Raw genomic sequence first — 6,431 nt, 5'->3', positions numbered from 1 at the left:
TCAAATACTCCTTTGCCTGGAGTAAAGAATACTGCAGTCCAGATGACCAGTGACAGCTGAATGAATTTTCTAGGTTCACTTCTGCGATGTAAAAAATATTTTCATCTTCAGGATCAGAATATCGTGTCCATTTTGGAATGCATGCAACATTATCCATACACATGTGATGGTCCCCCCAAGGGTAACTTTCTCTAAATCAAGGACTTCTAATTTTTTTGTGTGTGGAAGATGTGTTTTTGATAGTTTATTTGGATGTGTTTAAATTTTCAGTTTCAATTACATGCACTGGCCTTCTCCTTTGTGATTTCCTCCATGTTTTTAAGATTTAAAATTCCCCCCATTCCAAAAACCTGTTATTTTTTCTTTAAATATTAAAAAAGTTTATCTGTATCTAATGTTTATCCATTGCAATTTCTTTCAGTGTACAATATGTGGTGAATAACCAAACAACTATTTTACCCAGATACTGCGGCAAACAAGTTGTTCCAAAATCATCTGCAAATAAATAATCCTTCCAAACTGATTCATGGTAACTCTTTTAAAACACAATCTGAAGATCAACTTTTCAATTGCCTAAAAGTCACACAACAGAGCAAACAGTGAAGGCTGGAGACATGCACACACAAAACCACGTATATTTATATACAAATATAAAATGTTAAGGCATCATAAATATATTATTTTAAACCAGGTATAAAGAATGATTATATTAGCTATGCATTTCATTTCTGGATTACCAGAGACAGTATCAAATATTTGTTAGAAAGGAGGGGCACTGGGTCTGAAATGATTGAGATTCAGTGATACAGTGAAACAGTAACAAATTTCCTCAAACTGAACCACCTTTCACTATGGAATTTGCCTCACTTGGTTATGGTGTGTTAGTCTTTCACTGTATGACAACTCAGATTTTTTTTTTTTTTTTTAATTTTTGGCTGCGTTGGGTCTTCACTGCTGTGCACGGGCTTTCTCTAGTTGCGGCAAGTGGGGGCTACTCGTCGTTGAGGCAGGCGGGCTTTTCATTGTGGTGGCTTCTCGTTGCGGGGCACGGGCTCTAGGCGCGTGCGCTTCAGTAGTTGTGGCACGTGGGCTCAGTAGTTGTGGCTCGCGGGCTCTAGAGCGCAGGCTCAGTAGTTGTGGCACGTGGGCTTAGTTGCTCCGCAGCATGTGGGATCTTCCCGGACCAGGGCTTGAACCCGTGTCCCCTGCACTGGCAGGTGGATTCTGAGCCACTGCACCACCAGAGAAGTCCCCAGATTATTTTTTAATTAAGATTTTTTTTCTATTGCTCATACAAGAATTCTGAGACTTTGAGATCACTGCTCTAAGTATTCACCTGTCCATTGATGAAGACAGATAATTGTTTCTTTGTGGTTACTAATAAGCATTCCTGTACCAGTTTGACTATTTCAGTGATTCTCTATGGTTTTCTAACCTGGTTACACATAAGAATCTCCTGCGAGTGTGTGTATAAATAATTTCAGCCTTGGAGATTCTGATTCAATGTAATATTTAGAGAAAAAAAATTTAAGTGCACACAGAGACTGTGAGAGTACTACCCTTTGCCAGTTTGGACCCAAGTCAGAAGCAGTCAATCCACCAGGCTCCCACCCCCGGCCCCGACACCACACGACCCTACGCCGCTTGCTAAAGATGCTTTCAATGTAACTTCAAGAATTCTTAGTCTCCAAGCTCTTCCAAAGCAGCCTGATGCCTTGTATTTTGGCTGGGACTAAAACTTTTCCAGACTTTCTACTGCCCATCTCTTGTTGCCATGGGAGTGCATGCTTGTATCAATGTGTGTCCCTTAGTGTTTCAAGTAAGATGGGAGTAAGAGGTCATCTCTCTAACAGGAAAAAAAAAAAAAAACGTGCACAGGAAAAGACATGGGAAAACTGACACAGCAGACCCTGCAACGCCAAGTGTCCCCAAGGTGGGACAATGTATATGCATGTCTGAAGAGGAGGGGAAAAGAGAGAGCGAACAGAAAGCTATGAGAATGAACAATAGTAAAAAACGGGCCATATTGGGGATTACTAGAAACTAGCTGGTAAATACTGATGCTAATGAATTTGCCCAAATTAGCTGTTTCTGGCTCCAAACCACCATGCAGGACAAGGACCTTCCCTGAGGGTGGGCTGTGAGCCAGCTGCAGGGCCAAGAGTCTGGGGAGGAGGAACGTGGGCATTAGTCTCTTTTATAGCCACACTCAACTGAAATACCAGGGACATTATCCAACTGACTGCCCTGGACTTGATTCCAGGGCACACATATTTCAAGTGAAGTAAATAATAAATGAAATGGGAAAAAAACCCACAAACCTTCTTAAAAACAGACCTGTCTTTTGAGAGACTCAGACATGAGACTAACACTGCAATTCCAAGTTACCTGTTTATCTTTTCCCGTAATTATAAAATCTTTTAAATTTAAATTGAGTTTCAATCTAATTACATCTTTGTTAAAATTTTCAGGGTTTCCCTTAATTTTCAATTGACAGAAAATATTTTAACTTTGAAGTTAAAAATAGATGATCACATACCTTTCTTTTCATGTCACATTATTAGGATTTCTGGAAATTAACGTGAGGATTCTGACACAATATGTATCTATTTCTCATGCATTAACAGTTGCCTACTGTTACCAAAGTTGCTACAGAAAATCAGGACATGATCACCTTCCTGCCTCAAAGTAACAACTGTGCAGGAAGAACCACTCTCTCAATACTCTTTGCTGCAGCCTAACCCCACCCACTTATGTTCAAATGTGTATGGTTGGTGGAGGGTTGCTCGGAGAGACACCCCCAGCCCAGCACTTCATGGGCTAAGCATTACGCAATTCCATGAGATGCCAATAGAGTACTATATGAACAGTGTGTCTCCCCCTGCCCCTCAGATATAAGGTGTCAGCTTTGAGGATGAATGAGTTCAAAACAAATCCAGGCAAACTCACCACCACTAACCTCAAATCAGTTCCCCAACTGAGTATACGGACAGCAGCTAGGTGTTTCTGTTGTTGTTGTTTTTTAAAGTAAGTGTATTTTTTTCCAATTATAAATTTATGCTTAAAAACAGATAAAAATTATTTTGTATTTTTTCTTAACTGAGAGGTCATGTAAAGTGCCTAGTAGGTGCTCATGTATCAGCTCTCTTCTCTTTCCTTGCAGTATTCTAAGTGCTTATAAAATCCATCAAAAGGTCACTCTTAGTAGCACCTACAAACCTAATAAGCTTTTGCATTAATCATTGTGATAAAATGCTTGTGAAAATAAAAATCGCAGCTGAAAAATAAATGAGCTCGGTTTCAGTCATACATGATATAATTTTTAAATTAGGTTGGCCTTTCACATTCAGGCTTTGCTCAGACACAGACGTAACATGAATACACTTGAACTAAAACCTGTGCTCTTTCCCCACGGAGTCCTAAGAAGTAAATGGCACACGAACAAGGCTCACAGCTGCGGGCTCAGGATGCAATGTAGAATCTGGGGGTTTAATTTGGATAGGAGGGCTGGGGGTGGAGCAGAAATCATACAGCCAGGCAGACAGATGCCCCTAGAACTTGACTAACGTCAGCTGGGACCTCCATAAAGTCCCAGAAGTCTTTCCTTGTCAACTACTTCCTTTCCCTGCAGCTTCCTACCTGCAGCCACCCCCAAACCTGCTCCAGTCTCCTTACTCAGCCAGCCGGCCCTGCTTTCTATGTCAGCGGGCTATTTGCTAAGACTTGAGATCCCCCACCTCGTCAAATCCGTCACTTTCCCACTATTTACATGGCTTCTAGGAGGCTGAACACGCCGCCTCCCCTGCAGGCAGGTCTCTGGCCCCTCTTCCGCCCTTCACATTCCCTACTGACACAAGACTCGTGCAGTCTCTAGCCAGAGCACCTTCCTGAGCTCAAGTCTACAAGACTTGTCTACCTGGATGCTGCAAGCATCTGAAATTCGATGTGCTCAAATTCTCTTCCTTCCATACGTCTTCCTGTTCCTAGTTTTCCCAGCCAGCTTAATGGTGCCACCATCCACCAACAGAGAAAACCACAACCAAAACCAACCAATCAAATGAAAACTGTCGTCTTAAGATGCTTTTCTCTATCTCTCTTCCCCTCACTTCTAAATGGCCATCAACTCTTGATTCTAAACAGGACTCTCTTGGAGCCATTGTGCTACCATATCCTCACTGCTGCGATCTGACAGTGCAAATCACTTCTCACCTGGACTATTCCAATGTCCTCCTACTACTCTAGGCCAACCTCAAACACCCTTTTGAATGCAGCCAGACAGAAAGACTGACTATGCTACTCCCATGCTTAAAATCATCCTCTGCACCCCATGCAGACTGCCCACTCCTGCCATCACTGTTCTCTAGGTCCCCCCACCAGATGGAGAGTTCCCTAGAACAGGGCTTTTATCTTGGAAATTCACATTAAAAGTAAAGTGAGTGTCATCTAGCTTCTGCTTGGAATTCTTGACGGTTTACTTTAGGCACATGATTTCTCTGGATTTTTATGAAACAAGAAAGCCACAAATATTTGATGCTTACTTCAAAACTATTTTAGGGCTCAGAAAAATTATTTCTATACAAAACCTTGTTAACATGGAAGAGTATGGCACAATTTATAGAACGGCTACCTACATTTACCGTGTCTTACGTCATAAAGAATACCTTTCACGTGGGCTCCATTTACAACCACTGTAGACAGAAGAAACAGGATGCTGTGCTCTCAGAATAAGGGGGATATGGTTTCCTATGTTTATCATTCTCCCTGAAATGGAATTCAAATGCAGCAAGTGAGGTTTTGGAGATGCTTTAATGACACTGAATCCTTTATGTGTGTGTGTCTCACAGAGCAGCCGGATCACTTTTTATTCTAGAGTAGTACTGCCCGTAGGACTTCCCGCAATGAAGGAAATGTTCTAGGTCTGCCCTGTTCAGTGTGGTAGCCACCAGCCACAAAGGGCTATCTAGCAATTAAAATGTGGCTAGCGCAGCTGAAGAACTGAATTTTTAATTTTCATTAAGTTAAATGTAAGCAACCACACATGGCCCGTGCTTTCTGTATTGGACAACACAGTTCCAGAGCATGGCATTACTTTGTGAAACTAAAGCAGCAGTGCCTTGACTTAAAAATGGCAATGCACAAAGTCTTGCAAAACACTTCTGATTCCTAAATTGCCAAATTTCCAAAAATTAGTATTTTGTTAGTAAAAATGGAGCTACCTTTTTATTACTATCAAACACTCTAAGGTTACTCAGATACATATACATTTACATACATCTTACCAGAAAGATATCTTATTTGACTGCTAAACAAAGATTTATGAATGGGAGTTTTCTACAGTGTTTTCTAGAACTTGCCAGTACACAACATTCTTGAAACCTTCTTAAAGTTAAAAAATGAGACGGGAAAAAGGAATTTGTTTCAGTAGATAAACAGAGCAGCAGTTACTTTCTGTAAAACGTTCACATAAAAGGCAAGCTCGAACCTAAGACAACTTTACCCCTGCAATGAGAAAATTAAAAAAGAAAAATTTCTGGCTAACTTAAACTAGAAAAAAAACCTTTAGGACTGTAGATCAATTAGTCAAATGTCTGCTTATAATCTTTAATTTATTAACTTCCATGTATTTTAAAATATAGAAGGCAACACATTAATTCATGAAACAATTTTACGCCAACCATTCACTTACATCTTCAACACCAGCGTCTCTGTAGTCACTGAAGCCACTCTGAATCATCAAATTCCATTTTCCAGAACACACCATCTTCGCTCCTACCAAATCATCTATGATACAGCACTTGATGCTCTCGCTGGAAATCTCAACGCAAGCCATCAATACCCATTCAGGTGGCAGAACTTTTAAAATTTATCACTTACTGTTGATACATTGGTGGTATAAATATCCCGAACTAGCAATGACTGAGACTGTTTCAGTCCAATATGTATTTCCCAAATGGCATCTTGTTGCTGGAAAGAGTAATTACAGTGCCTGTAACAGGAGAGACTTAAACATGTGGTACCACCCTCTTTTCAGAGGGAAACTTTGGGGGGAATCCTGCCTTGTAGTCAGGCATATACAGTACATCCTTGAAGACGCTTTTTAAGAGAGAAGGTTGCCTGGAATGATCTGGTTTCTTCATGCCTTCTCAGAGTGCTCTTCAGGCTTCCAGATCTGGATTCAAATGGCTGCCCCTGCCAAGCAGTCATTTTCCTTTTGGAGTCACAGGCAGACACAAAGCTGCCAGGACAAGTGGCTGGGCCTTCCCTACTTTTAATCCCACACCACTACAGGCACAATCTTTCCAAACAGCTAATCTGATGCCATCTGTGCTCAGCTTAAAAACTTTCTCCTTCCTTCACCATGTGGAGGATAAAAAAATCGTCTCCACTGTGGAGGGTAAAAAAATCGTCTCCACTGTGGAGGGTAAAAAAAT

The sequence above is a fragment of the Phocoena phocoena genome, chromosome 16 (assembly GCF_963924675.1).
Source record: "Phocoena phocoena chromosome 16, mPhoPho1.1, whole genome shotgun sequence".
Classification (NCBI taxonomy): Eukaryota; Metazoa; Chordata; class Mammalia; order Artiodactyla; family Phocoenidae; genus Phocoena; species Phocoena phocoena.
The sequence above is the reverse complement of the archived record's forward strand: the minus strand, read 5'-3'. Positions refer to the sequence as shown.